This window comes from Mustela lutreola, chromosome 15 (assembly GCF_030435805.1).
Source record: "Mustela lutreola isolate mMusLut2 chromosome 15, mMusLut2.pri, whole genome shotgun sequence".
NCBI lineage: Eukaryota > Metazoa > Chordata > Mammalia > Carnivora > Mustelidae > Mustela > Mustela lutreola.
In genome coordinates, this window is record NC_081304.1 from 64,943,122 (window position 1) to 64,969,663 (window position 26,542).

Sequence of the window (26,542 nt, forward strand, 5' to 3'; positions counted from 1 at the left end):
TGTGATTTTTCCAATTAGTCACGTAAGTGACTGCAATATAACAGACATTGAGGATAAAGGACTGAATAGAACAATCCTTGGCTTCATGAAGTTGAGAATCTAGCAAGGGAGTCAAACAATTCAATCATTCAGAGACAATTTATTGAGTGCCTGGCCTAAGATGAGCACAACAAAACCCCAGCCCAGAGGAATCATTTTAATGGGAGAGATAGATAATAGGTAAGCCAACTTTAAAAAGAAAAAAATTGTACTGGGTTTTCCTTTAATAGTGATGCATATTTGAACTAAATAAGCACATTTTAAAAAGAGCAGTGATTGAGAAGAGGTTTTGTAACTGAGTGGTCTGAAAGGGCCTCCCTGAAAAAGTCTGTTTTGAACAGATTTCTGAATAATATCAGCTAGGAAGCTGCGTAAAAATCTCAGAGATGGGTGATTTTTCCAGTCAAAAAACTGTAAAGGCTCCAAACTCACAATACACCTGTAAGTTTCTCTAATAAAGTAACTTCTGACAAAGAATGAGAAGAAATAACTAACCCAGGTTTGAAAGAAAAGGGACAGACTTTCTATGGAATTAATATTTAATTAAAGCTCTAAAGGACAAAAATACAATAGAGCAAAATTCTGGTGACGCTGATATACCTAATGAAAGTTCATAAACAAGGTGTGGGTAGCAAAGAGTGTGTGGGAATGTTGGTAAGAACAGTGGGGAAGAGTCATCCCTGAACATGTTCTTAAATGAAGCAATTCTTGTGTTGTTTTAAAGGGTAAATTGGAGTTTGCCTAAGTGATTAGAGAAGGATGCCTCGGCTTATGGAAGTTCAAAGCCATAAAGATGTGATAAACTACTGCAGATATTTTCATGTATATTTGTTGTTGCTTCTAGTAATGGTGATCTAAAAACTCCTACTTAAGACAACTTAAAAATCCAGACAAAATAGCTTTTAAAGTTAAAAATATCAGAATGATTATAAAAATAAGTGAGGGATTACTGGGCCAAAATACGAAACACAATGAGAGTCTAGAGATACATGCCCTGAAGCCATTTTAGCTATGAGAGCATTAGAAACTGCTAAAACACACTGAGCTGTGTTTTTAATAGACACATGATACTAGAGAAACAAAATTCAAAATCCAGCAGCAATCAAATTTGAGGACTTTGGTACAACCCAAATTTAAGTTGAGATCCCCAAAGCACAAGGAGAAGCAGAAATAAGACTAGAGCCTACCTTGCCTTGTGTGTAAACTGAGAAAGTCAACCACTGAATTTGGAGAATGATTGTCTTGTAGAGTCTCAGATATAAGAGAAAATCCTGCCAAGGAGGACCATACCATTATTATAGCTCTTAATTATCCCTAATCAATAAGAGTTTCAAATATAATGTCTTGAACATAGCAAAATGGAACAAAGCACACAAAGAAAAACCATTAACAAGATTTGATAGACAAAATGGAATTAAGTATGATATTAAAATGATCAATAAATATTATAAAATGGCTTGATTACTCTGCTCAAAGAAATGAGAAGGGAAGCAAATTGAACAAAAAACTGAAACTAAAAAATGATATTGAGAAAGATTTTATAAATGAACCAAATGGATACTCTAGAACTTTAAAGATATGACAGCCAATTTAAGATACCACAGGGGTACCTGGGTGGCTCACTTAATTAAACCTCCAATTCGTTTTCCTTTTTTTTAACACCTTAATTTTATTTTATTTCTTTCATTTTGGCTCAGGTCATGATGTCAGGGTTGTGAAATAGAGCCCAGAGTTGGGCTCTGTGCTGAGCCTGGAGCCTGCTTAAGATTCTTTTCCCTTCTTTTTCTTTTTTTTTTTTTTTTTATAATTTTTTTATTTTTTATAAACATATATTTTTATCCCCAGGGGTACAGGTCTGTGAATCACCAGGTTTACACACTTCACAGCACTCACCAAATCACATACCCTCCCCAATGTCCATAATACCACCCCCTTCTCCCAAACACCCTCCCCCCAGCAACCCTCAGTTTGTTTTGTGAGATTAAGAGTCACTTATGGTTGGTCTCCCTCCCAATCCCATCTTCTTTCATTTATTCTTCTCGTACCCATTTAAGACCCCATGTTGCAACACCACTTCCTCATATCAGGGAGATCATATGATAGTTCTCTTTCTCCGCTTTTCTTATTACGCTAAGCATGATACGCTCTAGTTCCATCCATGTTGTCGCAAATGGCAAGATTTCATTTCTTTTGATGGCTGCATAGTATCCCATTGTGTATATATACCACATCTTCTTGATCCATTCATCTGTTGATGAACATCTAGGTTCTTTCCATAGTTTGGCTATTGTGGACATTGCTGCTATAAACATTCGAGTACATGTGCCCCTTTGGATCACTACGTTTGTATCTTTAGGGTAAATACCCAATAGTGCAATTGCTGGGTCATAGGGCAGTTCTATTTTCAACATTTTGAGGAACCTCCATGCTGTTTTCCAGAGACGTTGCACCAGCTTGCATTCCCACCAACAGTGTAGGAGGGTTCCCCTTTCTCCGCATCCTCGCCAGCATCTGTCATTTCCTGACTTGTTGATTTTAGCCATTCTGACTGGTGTGAGGTGATATCTCATTGTGGTTTTGATTTGTATTTCCCTGATGCCGAGTGATATGGAGCACTTTTTCATGTGTCTGTTGGCCATCTGGATGTCTTCTTTGCAGAAATATCTGTTCATGTCCTCTGCCCATTTCTTGATTGGATTATTTGTTCTTTGGGTGTTGAGTTTGCTAAGTTCTTTATAGATTCTGGACACTAGTCCTTTATCTGATATGTCATTTGCAAATATCTTCCTCCATTCTGTCAGTTGTCTTTTGATTTTGTTAACTGTTTCCTTTGCTGTGCAAAAGCTTTTGATCTTGATGAAATCCCAATAGTTCATTTTTGCCCTTGCTTCCCTTGCCTTTGGCGTTGTTCCTAGGAAGATGTTGCTGCGGCTGAGGTCGAAGAGGTTGCTGCCTGTGTTCTCCTCAAGGATTTTGATGGATTCCTTTCGTACATTGAGGTCCTTCATCCATTTTGAGTCTATTTTCGTGTGTGGTGTAAGGAAATGGTCCAATTTCATTTTTCTGCATGTGGCTGTCCAATTTTCCCAGCACCATTTATTGAAGAGGCTGTCTTTTTTCCATTGGACATTCTTTCCTGCTTTGTCAACGATTAGTTGACCATAGAGTTGAGAGTCTATTTCTGGGCTCTCTATTCTATTCCATTGATCTATGGGTCTGTTTTTGTGCCAGTACCATGCTGTCTTGATGATGACAGCTTTTTAATAGAGCCTAAAGTCCGGGATTGTGATGCCACCAACATTGGCTTTCTTTTTCAATATCCCTTTAGCTATTCGAGGTCTTTTCTGGTTCCATATACATTTTAGAATTATTTGTTCCATTTCTTTGAAAAAGATGGATGGTACTTTGATAGGAATTGCATTAAATGTGTAGATTGCTTTAGGTAGCATAGACATTTTCACAATATTTATTCTTCCAATCCAGGAGCATGGAACATTTTTCCATTTCTTTGTGTCTTCCTCAATTTCTTTCATGAGCACTTTATAATTTTTTGAGTATAGATTCTGTGTCTCTTTGGTTAGGTTTATTCCTAGGTATCTTATGGTTTTCGGTGCAATTGTGAATGGGATTGACTCCTTAATTTCACTTTCTTCTGTCTTGCTGTTGGTGTAGAGAAATGCAACTGATTTCTGTGCATTGATTTTATATCCTGACACTTTACTGAATTCCTGTATAAGTTCTAGCAGTTTTGGAGTGGAGTCTTTTGGGTTTTCCACATATAGTATCATATCATCTGCGAAGAGTGATAATTTGACTTCTTCTTTGCCGATTTGGATGCCTTTAATTTCCTTTTGTTGTCTGATTGCTGAGGCTAGGACCTCTAGTACTATGTTGAATAGCAGTGGTGATAATGGACATCCCTGCCGTGTTCCTAAAATTAGCAGAAAAGCTTTCAGTTTTTCTCCATTGAGAATGATATTTGCGGTGGGTTTTTCATAGATGGCTTTGATGATATTGAGGTATGTGCCCTCTATCCCTACACTTTGAAGAGTTTTGATCAGGAAGGGATGCTGTACTTTGTCAAATGCTTTTTAAGCATCTATTGAGAGTATCATATGGTTCTTGTTCTTTCTTTTATTGATGTGTTGTATTACATTGACTGATTTGCGGATTTTGAACCAACCTTGCAGCCCTGGAATAAATCCCACTTGGTCGTGGTGAATAATCTTTCTAATGTACTGTTGAATCCTATTGGCTAGTATTTTGTTGAGTATTTTCGCATCTGTGTTCATCAAGGATATTGGTCTATAGCTCTCTTTTTTGGTGGGATCCTTGTCTGGTTTTGGGATCAAGGTGATGCTGGCTTCATAAAATGAGTTTGGAAGTTTTCCTTCCATTTCTATTTTTTGGAACAGTTTCAGGAGAATAGGAATTAGTTCTTCTTTAAATGTTTGGTAGAATTCCCCCGGGAAGCCGTCTGTCCCTGGGCTTTTGTTTGTTTGGAGATTTTTAATGACTGTTTCAATCTCCTTACTGGTTATGGGTCTGTTCAGGCTTTCTATTTCTTCCTGGTTCAGTTGTGGTAGTTTATATGTTTCTAGGAATGCATCCATTTCTTCCAGATTGTCAAATTTATTGGCATAGAGTTGCTCATAGTATGTTCTTATAATAGTTTGTATTTCTTTGGTGTTAGTTGTGATCTCTCCTCTTTCATTCATGATTTTATTTATTTGGGTCCTTTCTCTTTTCTTTTTGATAAGTCGGGCCAGGGGTTTATCAATTTTATTAATTCTTTCAAAGAACCAGCTCCTAGTTTCGTTGATTTGTTCTATTGTTTTTTTGGTTTCTATTTCATTGATTTCTGCGCTGATCTTTATGATTTCTCTTCTCCTGCTTGGCTTAGGGTTTCTTTCTTCTTCTTTCTCCAGATCCTTTAGGTGTAGTGTTAGGTGTGTACCTGAGACCTTTCTTGTTTCTTGAAAAAGTCTTGTCCGCTATATATTTTCCTCTCAGGACTGCCTTTGTTGTGTCCCACAGATTTTGAACCTTTGTATTTTCATTATCATTTGTTTCCATGATTTATTTCAATTCTTCTTTAATTTCCCGGTTGACCCATTCATTCTTTAGAAGGATGCTTTTAGTCTCCATGTATTGGGGTTCTTTTCAAACTTCCTTTTGTGGTTGAGTTCTAGCTTTAGAGCATTGTGGTCTGAAAATATGCAGGGAATGATCCCAATCCTTTGATACTGGTTGAGTCCTGATTTAGGACCGAGGATGTGATCTATTCTGGAGAATGTTCCATGTGCACTAGAGAAGAATGTGTATTCTGTTGCTTTGGGATGAAATGTTCTGAATATATCTGTGATGTCCATCTGGTCCAGTGTGTCGTTTAAGGCCTTTATTTCCTTGCTGATCTTTTGCTTGGATGATCTGTCCATTTCAGTGAGGGGAGTGTTAAAGTCCCCTACTATTATTGTATTATTGTTGATGTGTTTCTTTGATTTTGTTATTAATTGGTTTATATTGTTGGCTGCTCCCACATTAGGGGCATAGATATTTAAAATTGTTAAATCTTCTTGTTGGACAGACCCTTTGAGTATGATATATTGTCCTTCCTCATCTCTTATTATAGTTTTTGGCTTAAAATCTAATTGATCTGATATAAGGATTGCCACTGCTGCTTTCTTCTGATGTCCATTAGCATGGTAAATTCTTTTCCACCCCCTCACTTTAAATCTGGAGGTGTCTTCGGGCTTATAATGAGTTTCTTGGAGGCAACATATAGATGGGTTTTGTTTTTTTATACATTCTGATAGCCTGTGTCTTTTGACAGGGGCATTTAGCCCATTAACATTCAGGGTAACTATTGAGAGATATGAATTTAGTGCCATTGTATTGCCTGTAAGGTGACTGTTACTGTATATGGTCTCTGTTCCTTTCTGATATACCACTTGTAGGCTCTTTGCTTAGAGGACCCCTTTCAATATTTCCTGTAGAGCTGGTTTGGTGTTTGCAAATTCTTTCAGTTGTTGTTTGTCCTGGAAGCTTTTAATCTCTCCTTCTATTTTCAATGATAGCCTAGCTGGATATAGTATTCTTGGCTGCATGTTTTTCTCATTTAGTGTTCTGAAAATGTCATGCCAGCTCTTTCTGGCCTGCCAGGTCTCTGTGGATAAGTCAGCTGCCAATCTAATATTTTTACCATTGTATATTACAGACTTCTTTTCCCGGGCTGCTTTCAGGATTTTCTCTTTTTCACTGAGACTTGTAAATTTTACTATTAGGTGACGGGGTGTGGGCCTATTCTTATTGATTTTGAGGGGCGTTCTCTGAACCTCCTGAATTTTGATGCTCGTTCCCTTTGCCATATTGGGGAAATTCTCCCTAATAATTCTCTCCAGTATACCTTCTGCTCCCCTCTCTCTTTCTTCTTCTTCTGGAATCCCAATTATTCTAATGTTGTTTCGTCTTATGGTGTCACTTATCTCTCGAATTCTCCCCTCGTGGTGCAGTAGCTGTTTGTCCCTCTTTTGCTCAGCTTCTTTATTCTCTGTCATTTGGTCTTCTATATCACTAATTCTTTCTTCTGCCTCATTTATCCTAGCGGTGAGAGCCTCCATTTTTGATTGCACTTCATTAATAGCTTTTTTGATTTCAACTTGGTTAGATTTTAGTTCTTTTATTTCTCCAGAAAGGGCTTTTGTATCTCTCGAGAGGGTTTCTCTAATATCTTCCATGCCTTTTTCGAGCCCAGCTAGAACCTTGAGAATTGTCATTCTGAACTCTAGATCTGACATATTAGCAATGTCTGTATTGGTTAGGTCCCTAGCCTTCGGTACTGCCTCTTGTTCTTTTTTTTGTGTTGAATTTTTCCGTCTTGTCATTTTGTCCAGAGAAGAGTATATGAAGGGGCAAGTAAAATACTAAAAGGGTGGCAACAACCCCAGGAAAATATGCTTTAACCAAATTAGAAGAGATCCCAAATCGTGAGGGGGGAGAAAGGGGATAAAAAGAGTTTCAAAAAGAAAGAAAGAAAAAAAAAAGAAAAAAGAAAAAAAAAGAAAAGAATTTTTAAAAAAAGAAACCACCTAAGAAAAATATAAAAAAGAAAAAATATATATATTAGATAAACTAGTAAAAAATCATTAAAAGAGAAAAAGGTAACAGTTAAAAAAAAAATTTTATCCGAAGGTGAGAAAAAAAAACAAAAAATGAAAAAGAAAAAAATTAAATTAACCGCAAAACTAAAAAAAATCACAGGGAAAAAGCCATGAGTTCCGTGCTTTGCTTTCTCCTCCTCTAGAATTCTGCTGCTCTCCTTGGTATTGAAACCGCACTCGTTGGTAGGTGAACTTGGTCTCGGCTGGATTTCTTGTTGATCTTCTGGGGGAGGGGCCTGTTGTAGTGATTCTCAAGTGTCTTTGCCCCAGGAGGAATTGCACCGCCCTTACCCGGGGCCGGGGTGAGTAATCCGCTGGGGTTTGCTTTCAGGAGCTTTTGTTCCCTGAGCGCTTTCCGTAGAGTTCCGGAGGACGAGAATACAAATGGCAGCCTCCTGGTCTCTGGCCCAGAGGAGCCAAGAGCCCAGGGCCACACTCCTCAGTGCGAGCTCAGAGAACAGCGCCAGTTACTCCCGTCTGCCTGACCTCCGGCCGCGCTCCGAGCTCACTGAGCCTGCGACCGGTTCAAGGTCACCCCAAGCTGCGAGCTTACTGTCGGCTCTGTCTCTGTAGCCGGCTTTCCCGTTCCAATACCCACAAGCTCTGCAACACTCAGACAAACCCCGATCCTTCTGTGACCCTGCGGGACCTGAGGCCACGCTGACCCCGCGTGGGCTTTGCCCCGGGTAGCCTCGGGAGTGATGTCCCTCAGCAGTTGCTCCGCCGCTTGCCGGGAGCCGGCCCCTCCCCCCGGGGTCTATCTTCCCGTCGCTTTGGATTCACTTCTCCGCCAGTCCTACCTTTCAGAAAGTGGTTGTTTTTCTGTTTCCAGAATTGCTGTTCTTCTTCTCTTCGATCTGCCGATGGATTTTCAGGTGTTTGCAATCTTTAGATAAGCTATCTAGCTGATCTCCGGCTAGCTGAATGAGTCTCAGCCTGCTACTTCTCCGCCATCTTGACTCCTCCCCCTTCTTCTATTTATTTTTAGGGAAGTATCCTTTACTGTTGAACATAAAGAAACTTAAGCAAGTCTGTCTTATTCAAAATTTGCATGCTGCTTTCTTATGAAACTAGATTATAGAGTTGTATGAAATAAATTCAATCAGTTAAGACATTAATGTTTGGAAAACTGGGTGGTCAGTTTAGTATTTCAAAAGAAGATTTTAAATTTAAACCTTAAAACTGAGCTCTTTCAGCCTTATTTATAGACCATCCTTCATGCTTCATAAGTATTCCTTCATTGTAAACTAACTAATAGTGTTTGTCACATTGTATATAACTAAAATGGATTTTGTATTCTATTATTTCAGAGTTAGTTGCAGTTTCTATTTCCTTACTTCCTTTTTTGAAAAATAGATTAATTCTACAAAAAGTTATTTCCAGCTTTATTGAAAAATAATTGACATATTATAATTTGTAAATTTAAGAAATGATTTCTTATAACACTGCAAACTTTTAACATTGTGTAAATTTTGTACCATTTGATAAATTGGTATACATCTATATTGCAATATATTCTACATAAAAATGTTAATACATCTACTATCTCATATAGTTGCCTCTGTTTTTTATGCATGTATTGTAAGGAATTTTAAGATCTACTCTCTTAGCAACTTTAATGTATATAGTACAGTAGAGATAAACTTCAGAGGTCTTGTGGGTTTTGTTCCAGACTGCCTCAATAAAGTGATTATATCAATAAACTAAGTCAAATCATTTTTTTTTTTTTTGGTTTCCCAGTGCAAATAAAAAATCATGTTTCCCAGTGCATATAAAAAATAAACGCTATACTGTACTGTTCAAATCATTATGTCTTTAAAAAAAAACAATTCATATACTTTAAGTAAACTAGTTCTGAGTTTTCAGTGGGTCATAATTACTGATCACAGATCACCATAACAAATACAATAATAATGAAAAAACTTGAAATATTGCAAGAATTACCAACATGTGACAGAGAGACACAAAATGAACAAATGTTGTTAGAAAAATGGTGGCAGCACACCTATTTTATACAAGATTGCTATAAACTTTCAACTTGTAAGAATGTGATATATGCAAAATTTAATAAAGGGAAGCACAATAAAAAAAGTATGTATATATTATTAACTATGATCATCATGCTGTACATTAGATCTCCAGAACTTTTTCCTATTATAGTTGCAAGTTTGTACACTTTGAACACCTTATTCCACCCCAGGTTCACCCCTTGTCAACTCAACTCTATGTTTCCATTAGTTTGCTTTTTCTTCAGATTCTGTATGTAAGGGTTATCGTAATACATAAATTAAAAAATATATAAAATCTTTGAAATATTTCACTTAGTATAATACCTTCACGATCCATCCATGGTATTGTAAATGGCAGTATTTCTTAATTTTTCATGGTTATGTAGTATTCCATAGTATATATTTACCATACTTATTTTATTCATTCATCCATTAATGGATAGTGAAGTTATTTCCATCTCTTGCTTAGAGTTAATAATTTTATAATGAACATAAGAGTGCAGATATGTCTTCGAATAGTGACTTCGTTTCCTTTAGATATATACCTAGAAGTGGGATTACTGAATCATATGGTAATTTTACTTTTAATAATATGAATAGTCTCCATACTGTTTTCCATACAAATTTATATCCCTATCACAGTGCATAAGGTACCCATTTTCCCCAATATTTACCAAAATTTGTTAGTTTTAATTTTTTGGTAGTATATATTCTAATAGGTAGTAATATCTTGCTGTGTTTTTCAGAGGTAAACAAAAACAACAACATAATGACTTTGCCCTGAGTTTTTTATGTTGAGCACTTTTTAATGCTCCTGTTGGTCATTTATATAACTTTTTTGAATAAAAAGTCTATTGAGATCCTTTTGCTATTTTTTTAATTATATATTTTTTTCTTTTTGTATCTGTTGGTTATTAACCTCTTTTCAGATATAAGATTTTTAAGAATTTTCTTCCATTCTGTGGATTGTGTTTTCATTCCCTTTTTTTTGGCAATGCAGAAACTTTAGTTTGATGTAATAACATTTATTTATTTTTGCTTTTTTTGCTTGTGTTTTTGGTCTGGTATCCAAAAAACTATTGGCAAGACCAATGTCAAGGAAAATTTTTCCTATGTTTTCCTTTAGGAAATTTAGTTTCATGCATCACATTTAAGTCTTTAATCTATTTCAAGTTAAGATTTATGAGTGATATAAGGTTCCAGTTTCATGCTGATTTATGTGACTATTCAGTTTTAAATATCATTTACTGAAACAGACTATCTTTACCCATTACATATGTTGGCCCCTGTCAAATATTAGGTGACTGTATGAAAAGATTTATTTCTGGACTCTCAATTCTGTTCTACTTGTTTATTGGTCTGTTTTTATGCCAGTATACTTTATTGTTTTGAGCACGGGGGCTTTGTAGTATAGTTTCAAATCAAGAAGTGTAATTTCTCTTCTTCATTCTTTCTCAGAACTGCTTTGATTATTTGTTTGTCTCATATAAATTTTAGGATTTTTTACTTATTTATGTAAAAACACAATATTGGATTTTTAAAAAGATTATTTATTTATTTATTTGAGAGAGAGAGATGGCAAGCAGGCAGAGAGGCAGGCAGAGAGATAAGAGGTAGCAGCTTCCTGCTGAGCAGAGAGGCTGATGCGGGGCTCGATCCCAGGACCCTGGGGTCATGTCCTGAGCTGAAGGCAGCAGCTTAACCCACTGAGCCACCCAGGTGCCCCTAACATTGGATTTTTGATTGGAATTGAATTTACAGATGGTTTTCGGTAGTATGGACATTTTAACAATGTTAATTCTTACCATTCATAAATATGAGCTATCTTTCCATTTGTGTCTCCTTGAATTTCATATCAATGTCATAGATTATGGGGTACAGATCTTTCATCGTCTTAGTTAAATCTTATCATAAGTATTTTATTAGTTTTGATGCTAGTGTGAATTAGATTGTTTTCTTTATTTTTTCAGATAGTTCATCATTAGAGTGTTAAAATGCTCCTGTCTTGTGCTTACTTTATGGCAGCACATATACTCAAATTGGAATGATGCAGAGAAGATTAGCGTGATCACTGAGCAAGGATGACATGAAAAACTATTAAAAAAATGAAACAAAACAAAATTCTTCTCTTTTATATATTGATCTTGTATTTGGCAGCTTTACTAAATTTGTTTTTTCAAAATTTTTTGTGAATTTTTTAGGATTCTTTTACATGTAAGTTCATGTTATCCAAAAAAAAGAAAATTTTACTTCTTCCTTTTCTTTTTTTTAAGTCTTTTATTTCTTTGTGTTCCTTGTTTCTCTGGCTAGGACATCCAGTACTATGTCAAATGAGAGTAGTGAAAGTGGACACATTTGTCTTTTTTCTGATCTTTAAGGGGAAAACTTTCAAACTTTTTTGATTGAATATGAGATTACCTCTGGGCTTGCAATATGTGTTTTTTCTTTAATGGATTTTTTAAATTATTTTTAAAAATTTTTTATAAATATATAATGTTTTTATCCCTAGGGGTACAGGTCTGTGAATCACCAGGTTTACACATTTCACAGCACTCACCATAGCACCTGCCCTCCCCAATGTCCATACCCCCACCATCCTCTCCCAACACACTTCCCCCCAGCAACCCTCAGTCTGTTTTGTGAGATTCAGTCTTTTATGCTTTGTCTCCCTCCCAATCCCATCTTCTTTTATTTTTCTTTTCGTACGCCCGAAACCGCCTATGTTGCATCTCCACTTCATCATATCAGGGAGATCATATGATAGTTGTCTTTCTGAGATTGATTTATTTCGCCAAGCATAATACCCTCTAGTTCCATCCACGTCATCACAAATAGCAGGATTTCATTTCTTTTGATGGCTGCATAGTATCCCATTGAACATATATACCACATCTTATTTATTGATTCATCTGTTGAAGGACATTTAGGTTCTTTCCATAGTTTAACTATTGTGGACATTGCTGCTATAAACATTTGGGTGCATGTGCCCCTTCAGAATGCCACGTTTGTATCTTTAGGGTATATACCCAGTACTACAATCACTGGGTCATAGGCTAGTTCTATTTTCAGCTTTTTGAGGCACCTCCACGCTGTTTTCCAGAGTGGTTTCACCAGCTTGCATTCCCACGTACAGTGTAGGAGGGTTGCCCTTTCTCCACATCCTCGCCAGCATCTGTCATTGACTGACTTGTTCATTTTAGCCATTCTGAAAGGTGTGAGGTGGTATCTCATTCTGGTTTTGATTTGTATTTCCCTGATGCCGAGTGATGTGGAGCATTTTTTCATGTGTCTGTTGGCCATTTGGATGAATTCTTTGCAGAAATGTCTGTTCATGTCCTCTGCCCATTTCTTCATTGGATTATTTGTTCTTAGGGTGTTGAGTTTGATAAGCTCTTTATAGATTTTGGATAGATACTGGCCCTTTATCTGGTATGTCATTTGCAAATATCTTCTCCCAGATAACTTCTGACAGTCATCTTTTGGCTTTGTTAACTGTTTCCTTTGCTGTGCAAAAGCTTTTTGATCTGATGAAATCCCAATAGTTCAGTCTTGCCCTTGCTTCCCTTGCCTTTGGTGATGTTCCTAGGCAGAAGTTGCTGCTGCTGAGGTCAAAGAGGTTGCTACCTGTTCTCTCCTCAAGGATTTTGATGGATTCCTTTCTCACATTATGCTTCTTCATCCATTTCCAGTCTATTTTCATGTATGGTGTAAGGAAAAGGTCCAACTTCATGTTTATGCATGTGGCTGTTCAATTTTCCCAACACCATTTGTTGAAGAGGCTGTCTCTTTTCCATAGGACATTCCTTCCTGCTTTGTTGAAGACTAGTTGACCATAGAGTTGAGGGTGTATTTCTGGGCTCTCTATTCTGTTCCATTGATCTATGTCTGTTTTGGGGACAGTTCCCTACTATCTTGATGATGACAACTTTGTAATAGAGCTTGAAGTCTGGAATTGTGATGCCAACAACTTTGGCTTTCTTTTTCAATATTCCTCGGGCTATTCGAGATATTTTCTGGTTCCATATATATTTTAGGATGATTTGTCCCATTTCTTTGAAAAAAACGGATGGGATTTTTGATAGGGATTGCATTAAATGTGTAGATTGCTTTAGGTAGCATAGACATTTTCACAATATTTGTTCTTCCAATACAGGAGCATGGAACATTTTTCCATTTCTTTGTGTCTTCTTCAATTTCTTTCATGAGTACTTTAGAGTTTTCTGAGTATAGATTCTTTGTCTCTTTGGTTAGGTTTATTCCTAGGTATCTTAGGGTTTTGGGTGCAATTGTAAATGGGATTCACTCCTTAATTTCTATTTCTTCAGTCTTGTTGGTATAAAAAAAATGCAACCAATTTCTGTTCATTGATTTATATCCTGACACTTTACAGAATTCCTATACAAGTTATAGCAGATTTGGAGTGGAGTCCTTTAAGCTTTCCACATACAGTGTCATATCGTCTGCAAACAGGGATAGTTTGACTTCTCTTTTGCCAACTTGGAAAAGTTTGGATGCCCTTAATTTCTTTTGGTTGTCTGATTGCTGAGGCTAGGACTTCTTGTACGATGTTGAATAGCAGTGGTGATAACGGACATCCCTGCAGTGTTCCTGACCTCAGCGGTATTCAGTTTTTCTCCATTGAGAATGATATTTGCAATGGGTTTTTCATAGATGGCTTTGATAATATTGATAATATGTGCCCTCTATCCCTACACTTTGAAGAGTTTTATTCAGGAAGGGACACTGCACTTTGCCAAATGCTTTTTCAGCATCTATGGAGAGTATCATATGGTTCTTGTTCTTTCTTTTATTAATGTGTTGTATCACATTGATTGATTTGCAGATGTTGAACCAACCTTGTAGCCCTGGAATAAATCCCACTTGGTCGTGGTGAATAATCCTTTTAATGTACTGTTGAATCCTATTGGCTAGTATTTTGGTGAGAATTTTCGCATCTGTGTTCATCAAGGACATTGGTTTGTAGTTCTCTTTTTTGATGGGATCCTTGTCTGGTTTTGGGATCAAGATGATGCTGGCCTCAGAAAAAAAGAGTTTGGAAGTTTTCCTTCCATTTCTATTTTTTTGGAACAGTATCGTGAGAATAGGAATTAATTCTTCTGTAAATGTTTGGTAGAATTCCCCTGGGAAGCATCTGGCCCGGGGCTTTTGTTTGTTTGGAGATTTTTGATGACTGTTTCAATCTCTGTACTGGTTATGGGTCTGTTCAGGTTTCCTATTTCTTCCTGGTTCAGTTGTGGTAGTTTATCTGTCTCTAGGAATGTATCCATTTCTTCCAGATTGTTGAATTTGTTGGCGTAGAGTTGCTCATAGTATGTTCCTATAATTGTTTGTATTTCTTTGGTGTTTGTTGGTTGTGATCTCTCCTCTTTCATTCATGAATTTATTTATTTGGGTCTTTCTCTTTTCTTTTTGATAAGTCTGGAAAGGGGTTTATCAATCTTATTAATTCTTTCAAAGAACCAGCTCCTAGTTTCGTTGATTTGTTCTATTGTTTTTTGTTGTTGCTGTTGGGTTTTTGTTTGTTTATTTGTTTCTATTTCATTGATTTCTGCTCTGATCTTTATTATTCCTCTTCTCCTGCTGGGTTTAGGCTTTCTTTGTTGTTCTTTCTCCATCTCCTTTAGGTGTAGGGTTATGTTGTGTATTTGATATCTGAGAGAGAAGCATAGGTGCACACGTCTGTCACTGCGCTCCCCAGGAGCATGTCTGGGGAAGGCGCAGCACGCCACCCCAGGAGAAGAGAAGGAGCCATTGGCCTTGTGGTCGGGAAAGGTCGGGAAGCAGAATAGCCTGCCGTGGCAGGAACAGCAGGCCATTGGCAAGACAAGTGTCACCTGCTCCCTGTGCGGAGAGACAAAGCCTGGTTCCTAAGGAGACATGAGGGGATGACTAGGGCAGGGATGCATGCTCCACTCTGAGGAAGGAGTCTGGGCAGAAGACAGGCCTTTCCTGTGCCTCTGGTCCCAAGGGGACAGCATCTCCTTGACCACCTGTCCGTAGGGCCGACTTGGGCTAGATACCAGGCGCCATATCCGGAACTTGCAGAAATAGCTCCCTCGAGAAACGGGCAGTCAGATGCCATCTTTCTCCAAGATGTGACAGCGTTTTCGGTGGCAGGGAAGGAGTGGGGACAATCCCCCAAAGCTCCCCATTCCAGTGAACGGGCGGTGTTCAGGGATACTGTCGCCTCTCCTCTCCTGTGGGGAAGGCACTGGCCTTGTCAGCGAGTCCGCCTGAGGGCCAGTGCAAAAGGCCAAGCGTTGCCTACACCGGGAGAATGTAGTGTGCATTGAGTGCCATCCTACGCCATGCACGTTGCTGCAGGGTTGTGACTGTGTCTGCTTAGTTCGGCCTGGCAGGGTGAACCCAGAGCGCCAACATGGAGCCTGGGAAAGCAAGGCCCAAGAGGGACCAGCTCTCCTGCAGCTCTTCTTCCCTGATGCGACAGAGCGAACACCCAAATCCTTGCTGAGGAAGCAGCAGCGAAGTGCCGTTCGTGCCAAGCTGAAAACCTCTGCGGAAGCATAGCAGTCGCTGGGAAATCAGAGTCGGTTCTGTGGGCTGCTGTTGCTGCTTGCCTTAGCCTAGTATTTGCAGCACGGCGGGAGAAACCCTCATACAGCGAACGGCTCTTTGCCTGGGCATCTCCTCTGGGAAAGCACAGCATTCTTTGGGAAATCAGAGTCGGGTCTGTGGGATGATGCTGCTGCTTGCCTGAGCAAGACTCCACAGCACGGTGTAATAAACCTGCATGGAGCGAAATCCTCTTTGCCTGGGCATCCCCACTGCCTGAGAGAGAACCGTGGTTGCGCCTGTGGAAAGAGCCTTAAGGAAAGGGACATGTCTGTCACTGGACTCCTCAGGAGCCTCTCTGGGGAAAGTGCAGCAAGCTGCCCCAGGAGAAGAGAAGGAGCCATTGGCCTTGTGGTCGGGAAATGGTCGCGAAGCTGGACAGCCGACCCTGGCAGGAACAGCGGGCCGGTGGCAAGACAAGTGTCACCCACTCCCTGTGCAGAGAGACGAAGCCTGGCTGCTAAGGAGACATGAGGGGATGATTGGGCCGGGGAACATGCTCCAATCTGAGGAAGGAGTCTGGGCAGAAAGAAGGTCTTTCCTGTGCCTCTGGTCCCAAGTGGAAAGCATCTCCTTGGCCACCTGTCCAGAGGGCAGACGTGGGCTTGCCACCAAGCTCCCGGGCCTGAACTCACAGAAACACCTCCTGGAGGAACGGGCAATCAGATGCCGTCTTCCTCCAGGATGTGGCAGCATTGGCGGAGGCAGGCGGTGTCCCGGGGAAACAGGGACACTTACCCATTACTACCCATCCCAGGGCACGGGCGGTGTGCAGTGATCCTCTCGCGTCTCCTCAAGGACAGGGAAGGCACTGGCCTAGTCCCCTGTCCACCTGAATGCCAGAGCAAAAGGGCCGGCCGTGCCTACGCTGAGAGATGGCATTGTGAGCAGAGTGCCATCCTAGACCACGCACGCTGCTGCAGGGTCGAGACTGTGTCTGCTTATTTCAGCTTGGCAGGATGAACCCAGGATATGAACTTGGAGCCCGGGATAGCAAGGCCCCAAGAGGTAACAGCTCTCCCGCAGAACTTCTTCCCTGACGCGACTGAAGCCTTGCTGAAGAAGCAGCGGCGAAGTGCTGTTCGCTTCAAGCCAAAGCGTCTGCGAAAGCACAGCATTTGCTGAGAAATCAGAGTCGGTTCTGCGGGCTCTTCTGCTGCCTGCCTGTGCCCAGTCTCGCAGTGGATGAAACCCGCATACAGCGAAAGCCTCTTTGCCCGGGCATCTCCTCTGCTAAAGCACCGCATTCGTTGGGAAATCAGAATCGGATGTGTGGGATGCTGCAGCTGAATGCCTGAGCTAGTCTCCGCAGAATGGTTGAAGATACTCGCATGGAGCGAAATCCTCTTTGCCCTAGCACCCCTCTGCCTGAGAGAGAAGCGCGGTTGCGCCTGTGGAAAGAGCCTTAAGGAAAGGGACACGTCTTTCACTGCGCTCCCCAGGAGCATGTCTGTGGAAGGTGCAGCACGCTGCCCAGGGAGAAGAGCAGGAGCCGTTGGCCTTCTGGTCTGGAAACGGTTGCGAAGCAGGAGAGCCGGCCCTGGAAGGCACAGCGGCCGGTGGCAATACAAGTGTCACACGATCCCTGTGCAGAGAGACGGAAGCCTGGCTGCTACGGAGAGAGGAGGGGATGAGTAGGGCAGGGCACGTGCTCCACTCTTAGGAAGGAGTTTGGGCAGAAAGCATGCCTGTCCTGAGCCTCTGGGCACAAGGAGACAGCAGCTCTTTGGCCACCTGTCCCTGGGGCAGACATGCGCTAGCCACAAGGCGCCTACGCTGAACTCGCAGAAATAGCTCCCTGAAATAACGGGGAGTCAGACGCCATCTTCCTCCAGGATGTGGAAGCTTGGAGGAGGCACGGGGTTTAAGGGGAAGGGGTGGGGACAGTCCCCCAAAGCTCCCTATTCAGTGCACGGGCGGTGTGCAGGGATCTTGTCTCCTCTCCTTTCCTGTGGGGAAAGCACTGGGCTAGTCCACGAGTCCGCCTGAGCGCCTGAGTAAAAGGCCAAGCGATGCCTACACCGGGAGATGGTAGTGTGTATAGGGTGCCATCCTAGGCTCCTCATGCTACTGCAGGGTTGTGGCTGTGTCTGCTTAGTTCGGCCTGGCAGGGTGAACCCAGGACGCGAACATGGAGCCCAGGAAAAAAGGCCCAAGAGGCAGCAGCTCTCCCGCAGCTCTTCTTCCCTGACGCGACTGAAGCCTTGCTGAGGAAGCAGCAGCGAAGTGCTGTTCGCTCCAAGCCAAAACCTCTGCGAAAGCACAGAATTCGCTGAGAAATGTTCTGCGGGCTGCTGCTGCTTGCCTGAGCCCTGTCTCGCGGTGGGAGAAACCCGCATACAGCGAAAGCCTCTTTGCCTTGTCATCTGCCCTTGGAAAGCACAGCATTCGTTGGGAAATCTGAGTTGGGTTTGCAGATGCTGCTGCTGCTTGCCTGAGCTAGTCTCCGCAGCACGGTGGATGATACCCGCATGGAGCGAAATACCCTTTGCCCTGGCATCCCTTCTGCCTGAGAGAGAGGCGTGGTTGCACACGTCTGTCACCGCGCTCCCCAGGAGCAAGTGTTGGGAAGGCGCAGCACGCCGCCCCTGGAGAAGAGAAGGAGCCGTTAGCCTTGGGTTCAGGAAACGCTCGGGAAGCAAGATAGCCTGCCGTGGCCCGAACAGCAAGCCTGTGGCAAGACAAGTGTCCCCCGCTCCTTGTGCGGAGAGATGGAAGCCTGGCTGCTAAGGAGACATGAGGGGATGACTAGGGCAGGGGCGCGTGCTCCCCTCTGAGGAAGGATTCTGGGCAGAACGCAGGCCTGTCCTATGCCTCTGTTTCCAAGGGGAGAGCATCTCCTTGGCCACCTGTCCCAAGGGCAGACTTGGGCTTGCCCCCAGGTGCCATACCCGCAACTCGCAGAAACAACCCCATGGAGAAACGAGCAGTCAGATGCCATCTTCCACCTAGATGTGGCAGCGATGTGGGTGGCAGGGTGTGTGCCGGGGAAGGAGTGGAGACTGTCCCCCACAGTTCCCCATCCAAGTTTACGAGCCGTGTGCAAGGATCCTGTCGCCTCCTCTCTCCTGTGGTGAAGGCACTGGCCTAGACCCCATGTCTGCTTGAGCGCCGGAACAATAGACAAAGCCTTACCTACCCCAGGAGATGGTAATAGGCATAGAGTGCCATGCTAGGCCACGCATGCTGCTGCAGGGTTGTGACTGTCTGCTTAGTTCGGCCTAGCAAGGTGAACCCCTGGCGCGAACTTGGAGCCCGGGAAAGCAAGGCCCAAGAGGCACCAGCTCTCAGGCATCTCTTCTTCCCTGACGCGAACGAAGCCTTGCTGAGGAAGCAGTGGTGAAGTGCAGTTCGCTCCAAGGCCAAAGCCTCTCTGAAAGCACAACATTCGCTGAGAAATCAGAGTCGGTACTGTGGGCTGCTGCTGCTGGTTGCCTGAACCCAGTCTTAAGGCTCTTTGCCCGGTCATCTCCTCTGGGAAAGCACAGCATTCGTTGGGAAATCAGAGTTGGGTTTGGGGATGCTGCTGCTGCTTGCCTGAGCTAGTCCCTGCAGCACGGTGGAAGATACCCGCATGGAGCGAAATTCTCTTTGCCCTAGCATCCCCTCTGCCTGAGAGAGAAACGTGTTTGCACATCTGAAAGGGCCTTAAGGAAAGGGACATGTCTTTCCCCGCCCTACCATGGAGCACGTCTGGGGTAGGCGCAGCACGCTGCCCCCGGAGAAGAGGAGCCGTTGGCCTTGGGGTCGGAAAACGCTCGAGAAGCAGGATAGCCTGCCGTGGCAAGTACAGCAGGCTGGTGGCAAGACAAGTGTCACCCGCTCCCTGTGTGGAGAGATGGAAGCCTGGCTGCTAAGGAGATATGAGGGGACGACTAGGGTTGGGGCGCGTGCTCCCCTCTGAGGAAGGAGTCTGGACAGAAGGCAGGCCTGTCCTGTGCCTCTGGTCCCAAGGGCACAGCATCTCCTTGGACAACAGTCCGTAGGGCAGACTTGGGCTTGCTACCAGGCATCATACCCTGAATTCGCAGAAACAGCTCCTTGGAGAAAAGGGCAGTCAGATGCCATCGTCCTCCAAGATGTGACATCGTTGTCGGTGGCAGGGTGTGTGCCGGGGAAGGAGTGGCGACAATCCCCCAAAGCTCCCCAATCTAGTGCACGGGCGGTGTTCAGGGATCCTGTCGCCTCTCCTCTCCTGTGTGGAAGGCACTGGCCTTGTCCACGAGTCCGCCTGAGGGCCAGTGCAAAAGGCCAAGAGTTGCCTACACTGGGAGATGGTAGTGTGCATAGATTGCCATCCTAGGCCACGCACGCGGCTGCAGGTTTGTGGCTGTGTCTGCTTACTTCGGCCTGGTTGGGTTAATCCAGGGCGTGAACATGGAACCCGGGAAAGCAAGGCCCAAGAGGCACCAGCTCTCCCACGGCTTCTCTTCCCTGAGGCGACAGAGCGGACGCCCAAAGCCTTGCTGAGGAAGCAGCAGCGAAGTGCGGTTCGCACCAAGCTGAAAATCTCTGCGAAAGCTTAGCAGTCACTGGGAAAGCAGAGTTGGTTATGTGAGCTGCTGTTGCTGCTTGCCTTATCCTAGTATTCGCAGCATGGCGGGAGAAACCCTCATAGAGTGAAAGCTTCTTTGCCCGGGCATCCCCTCTGGGAAAGCACATCATTCTTTGGGAAAACAGAGTCGGGTCTGTGGGATGCTTCTGCTGCTTGCCTGAGCTAGTCTCCACAGCACAGTGTAATAAACCCGCATGGAGCGAAATCCTCTTTGCTTGGGCATCCCCTCTGCCTGAGAGAGAAGCATGGTTACACCTGTGGAAAGAGCCTTAAGGAAAGGGACACGTCTGTCACTGCAGAGCGACGGAATCCTGGCTGCTAAGGAGACACGAGAGGAAGATTAGGGCAGGGGAAAGGGCTCCACTCTGAGGAAGGAGTCTGGGCAGAAAGCATGCCTGTCCTGAGCCTCTGGGCCCAAGGAGACAGCAGCTTTGGCCACCTGTCTCTGGTGGAGACATGGGCTTGCCACCAGGCGCCTACCCTGAACTCGCAGAAACAGCTCCCTGAAAGAACTGGCAGTCATATTCCGTCTTCCTCCAGGATGTGGAAGCGTTCGCGAAGGCACGGGGTGTCCAGGCAAGGATTGGGGACCGTCCCCCACAGCTCCCCATCCCAGTGCGCGGGCGGTGGGCAGGGATCGTGACGCCTCTCCTCTCCTGTGGGGAAGGCACTGGCTTGGTCCCCGAGTCTGCGTGCACGCCAGAGCAAAAAGCCAAGCTTTGCCTATGCCAGGAGATGGTAGTGGGCTTAGAGTGCCATCCTAGGGCGCGCACGATTCTGCAGGGTTGTGACTCTGTCTTAGTTCAGCTAGGCAGTGTGAACCGAAGTGCTAACATGGAGCCCGGGAAAACAAAGCCCAAGAGGCACCAGCTCTCCCACAGCTCTTCTTCCCTGACGGGACCGAGCGAACGCCCAAAGCCTTGTTGAGGAAGCGGCAGCGAAGTGCGTTTCACGCCAAGCTGAAAACCACTACAAAAGCATATCAGTCGCTGGGAAATCAGAGTCGGTTCTGTGGGCTGCTCTTGCTCCTTGCCTTAGCCTAGTATTCGCAGCAGAGTGGGAGAAACCTGCATAGAGCGAAAGCCTCTTTGCCCGAGCATCCCCTCTGGGAAAGCACAGCATTCTTTGGGAAATCAGAGTCGGGTCTGTGGGATGCTGCTGCTGCTTGCCTTAGCTAGTCTCCACAGCACGGTGTAATAAACCCGCATTGAGCAAAATCCTCTTTGCCCGTGCATCCCCCTCTGCCTGAGAGAGCACCTGTCGAAACAGCCTTAATGAAAGGGACACGTCTGTTACCGCGCTCCTCAGGAGCATGTCTGCATAAGACGCCGCACGCCGCCCTGGGAGAAGTGAAGGAGCTGTTGGCTTTGCTGTTGGGAAACGGTGGTGAAGCAGGAGAGCCTGCCATGGCAGGAACAGCAGGCAGGTGGCAAGACAAGTGTCACCCGCTCCCTGTGGGGATAAAATGAAGCCTGGCGGCTGAGGAGACACGAGCGGCTAAGGAGCCATGAGGGCGCTCGTGATCCTCTCTGAGGAAGGAGTCTGGGCAGAAGGCAGGCCTGTCCTGTGCCTCTGGTCCCAAGGGGCCAGCATCTCCTTGGACACCTGTCCCTAGGGCAGACTTGGGTTTGCCACCAGGCGCAATACCCGGAACTCACAGAAAGAGCTCCCTGGAGAAACAGGCAGTCAGAGGCCTTCTTCCTCCAAGATGTGGCAGCGTAAATAACCAGATGAATAACCAGTGAATATTATTATAGTAAATATATGCACATTTATAAACTGAGAATTTTCAGGAGCGACAGCCAATGTAGAAAATCGAGATGGTGTTATAGAAAATTCCATAAAACCCTTTGCATTAGTTTAACAGCCCGGTATAATATTTAGAAACATGTGTAATTTCTTTGAGCAGTTAAGCATAGAAAAACATGGCTGAAATAATGATAAACACTTAACATTTACTTAAATTTTTGTTTATTTTTATCCTTTAATGCCCATCTTGTGTTCCTAATGTCCTAAGTATTTGTGGTTGTTAGAGCAAAGTAAATTTGAAAATTTCCATGGGGAGGGGAAATGGTATCTGTTTGTAAAACAAAACAAAACAAAACAAAAACACAGGGCACCTTTCCTATGGTTGTGAGCTGCCCTTCCCTTACTGCTCAATGCATTTTCATTAACACCCACCTCACAGTCCATAGGCAGCTATCTGTGTTCCCATCTTTAAGAAATTTTATCCTACAAGTCTTTCCTCATGACACTGTTGCCTATTACATAAATCAAACAGACATTCAACCTCTTGGAATGGAATCCGAAACCCACAAAGCTGACTGCTGTCAGGACTCATAAGGAAGGCAATTAATAAATTTATTATTTAGGAGAGGAGTTGTTTGCTTTCCAAAAATCCATGCAAAGTTGGAATGTTATCCGGAGTGTATATCAAACTGACGAAGCTAAAAGTGTCTTTTTATCTCAGGTTCACCCATTTGACAATCATTATATTTTCTCCTTTATCTCTGGTTTGGTCAGCTATGCTAGTGTCAGAACACTTAATTCATTCAGCCAATCAACAAAGACCTATTTAGTACTAATTTTTTGTGGGTGGGATGAATAAGACAAATATCTGCCACAATGGAGCATATGATCTAGAGTTTAAAATTCATATTTGAATTACGTACATACCACCACATACATGAATTACATACTTACCACCACAAATGTAAACAACACTTATAAAATTGATAATGCGAAGGAGAAGACCTTAATATTAAAAGCAATAAAATTGATATGTCTATTAGTAGAAATAAAAAATAGTCATATATTAACTAAAGTAAAATTTAGGGCTCCCTGGGTGACTCAATCAGTTAAGCAGCTGCATTTGGCTCAGGTCATGATCCCAGGGTCCTGGGATTAAGACCTGCATCGGGCTCACTGCTGGGTAATAAGCCTGCCTCTCGATCTTCCTCTGCCTGCCACTCTGCGAACTTGAGCTCTCTCTATCTCTCTCTCTGTCAAATAAACAGAATCTTAAAAAAAAAAAGATAAAGTAACACTTACTGAAGCTTTGGGGATGGTGATGTCATCAAGATGGCAACATGGATGCATGGATGGCTCCTTATTTATTGCGAAAGGTAAATGTATAGTCAAAACCAGATTCTCTAATATTGTAATGGTGATATATAAATCATTTAGTAGTCTAGATTAAAAGTTAAAAAAACAAGCCTATTAAAAATAACTATAACTGCAATCATTTGTTATTGAAAATACAATATAAAAATGATCTAAAATGTAAAAACATCAATAACCTGTTGTTATAGGAGAAGTATAAATTTTCTGTAAACTATTGAAGTTCAGTTGTTTTCAAAATAAAATGGAATGTTATAACTAACGTATTTTATATAAGCTTAATGGTAAATATAAAAAATTAGTAGATTCACAAAAGATTTTGATAAAGAAGTTAAAACATACTGCCACAAAAAGTCATCAGATTACAAACAAAGACAACAAGACAGGAAATAAAGAGCAGAGCATCTACAAAAGAGAAACAAAACAGATAAACACTGGGGAAAGAAAAAAAAATTAAAAAAGGGAGGGGAAGGCAAACCATAGTACACTTAACTATAAGTAACAAACTGTTTCTGGAGGGGAGATGGGCAGGGGTATGGGATAAGCCAGTAATAATTATTAGGAGGTCACTTGTGATGAGCATTGATGAGCATATGTAAATGGTGAATTACTAAATTCTACTCCTGAAACTAATATTACACTATATACTAACTAAAATTTAAATAAATCATGAAATATAAAAAGAATGAAAGGCAATAGTTAAGTCCTTACCTATCCATAATTACTTTAACTATAAGTGAATGGAATCATCAGTTGGAAGACATAGAAAGGCTAGAATAGATTAAAAAACAAACAAAAAACACAAGATCCAACAATATGTGGCATATAAAAGAATCACTTTAGCTTTAAGGGCACACATGGGCAGAGAGTAAAGGTATGGAAAACGATATTCCAAGCTAATGATAACAAAAGAAAACAAGGGTGGCAATAACTATAACAGACAAAATAGGGTTTATATAAGCTAAAAATTACCACAGGAGTCAAAGAAGGTCATTATACAATAAGAAAAGTGTCATCAATTCATCAATACAGTAATTGTAAATATCATGTACCTAATATTGAGCCACATAAATATATAAAACAAATACTAACAAAACAAAAAGGAGAAATAAATAGCAATACAATAATATCTGGGGACAATAATACCCCACTCTTACCTATGGATAGATCATCCAGACAGAAAATCAATAAGAAAATTGTGAATTTAGACACTATGCCTGGACAACTGGGTGGCTCAGTCAGTTAAGCCTTTGCCTTTGGCTCAGGTCGTGATCCCAGGGTCCTGAGATAGAGTCCCACATTGGGCTCCCTGCTCAGGAGGGGGTCTTCTCACTCTGTCTCTGCGCTTGCCCCTTGCTCATTCTCTCTGCCCTGCTCTCTCTCAAACAAACAAAACAAACAAACAAACAAGAAATATGTCAAATGAACCTAACATATTTACAGGATATTCCATCCAATAGTATCATAATAAATATTCTTCTCAAACACATGTGGAAAATTTTCTAGGATAGATCACATTTTAAACCACAAAACAAGAGTCCCCCCAAAATCAATAATATAGAAAGCATATCAAGTATATTTCCAGCCAAAATAATATGAAACTAGAAATCAATACAGAAGGAAATTTGGAAAATTTACAAATACACAGACATACACATTTTTAAACAAACAAAAAATCAAAAAAAGAAGACAAAGTGGGAATAAAAATACATCTTGAGGAAAATAAAAAATATATACCAAAAAATTATGAGAAGCAGCAAAGCAGTTATAAAAGGAAATTTTATAGCTATAAATGTATATAAAAAAAGATTTCAAATAAAGAACTTAATATAAAAGTTCAAAAAAATAAAAAAGAACAAAGTAAACTTAAAAGTAGCAAAAGGAAGGAAAAAACTAAAAATTAGGGCAGAAATAAATGAAATATAGAATTAAAAAACTAGAAAGTTTTTTTTTAAATGGTAAATAAAATTAAACTTGTTAATGGTAAATAAAAAAAAAAAAAGACAGCTATCCAGAATAGATCACATCCTTGGTCCTAAATCAGGACTCAACCGGTATCAAAAGATTGGGATCATTCCCTGCATATTTTCAGACCACAATGCTCTAAAGCTAGAACTCAACCACAAAAGGAAGTTTGAAAAGAACCCAAATACATGGAGACTAAACAGCATCCTTCTAAAGAATGAATGGGTCAACCGGGAAATTAAAGAAGAATTGAAAAAAATCATGGAAACAAATGATAATGAAAATACAAAGGTTCAAAATCTGTGGGACACAACAAAGGCAGTCCTGAGAGGAAAATATATAGCGGTACAAGCCTTTCTCAAGAAACAAGAAAGGTCTCAGGTACACGACCTAACCCTACACCTAAAAGAGCTGGAGAAAGAACAAGAAAGAAACCCTAAGCCCAGCAGGAGAAGAGAAATCATAAAGATCAGAGCAGAAATCAATGAAATAGAAACCATAAAAACAATAGAACAAATCAACGAAAGTAGGAGCTGGTTCTTTGAAAGAATTAATAAAATTGATAAACCCCTGGACTGACTTATCAAAAAGAAAAGAGAAAGGACCCAAATAAATAAAATCATGAATGAAAGAGGAGAGATCACAACTAACACCAAAGAAATACAGACTATTATAAGAACATACTATGAGAAACTCTACGGCAAAAAATTTGACAATCTGGAAGAAATGGATGCATTCCTAGAAACATATAAACTACCACAACTGAACCAGGAAGAAATAGAAAGCCTGAACAGACCCATAACCAGTAAGAAGATTGAAACAGTCATTAAAAATCTCCAAACAAACAAAAGCCGAGGGACAGACGGCTTCCCGGGGGAATTCTACCAAACATTTAAAGAAGAACTAATTCCTATTCTCCTGAAACTGTTCCAAAAAATAGAAATGGAAGGAAAACTTCCAAACTCATTTTATGAGGCCAGCATCACCTTGATCCCAAAACCAGACAAGGATCCCACCAAAAAAGAGAGATATACACCAATATCCTTGCTGAAAACAGATGCAAAAATACTCAACAAAATACTAGCCAATAGGATTCAACA

General features: G+C 41.8%; 1 pseudogene; it reads left to right on the forward strand.

Moving 5' to 3' along the window:
- The first annotated feature begins 11,215 nt into the window (after nucleotides 1-11,215).
- LOC131817179 (U6 spliceosomal RNA) lies at nucleotides 11,216-11,334 on the forward strand (annotated as a pseudogene).
- The last annotated feature ends 15,208 nt before the right edge of the window (nucleotides 11,335-26,542 follow it).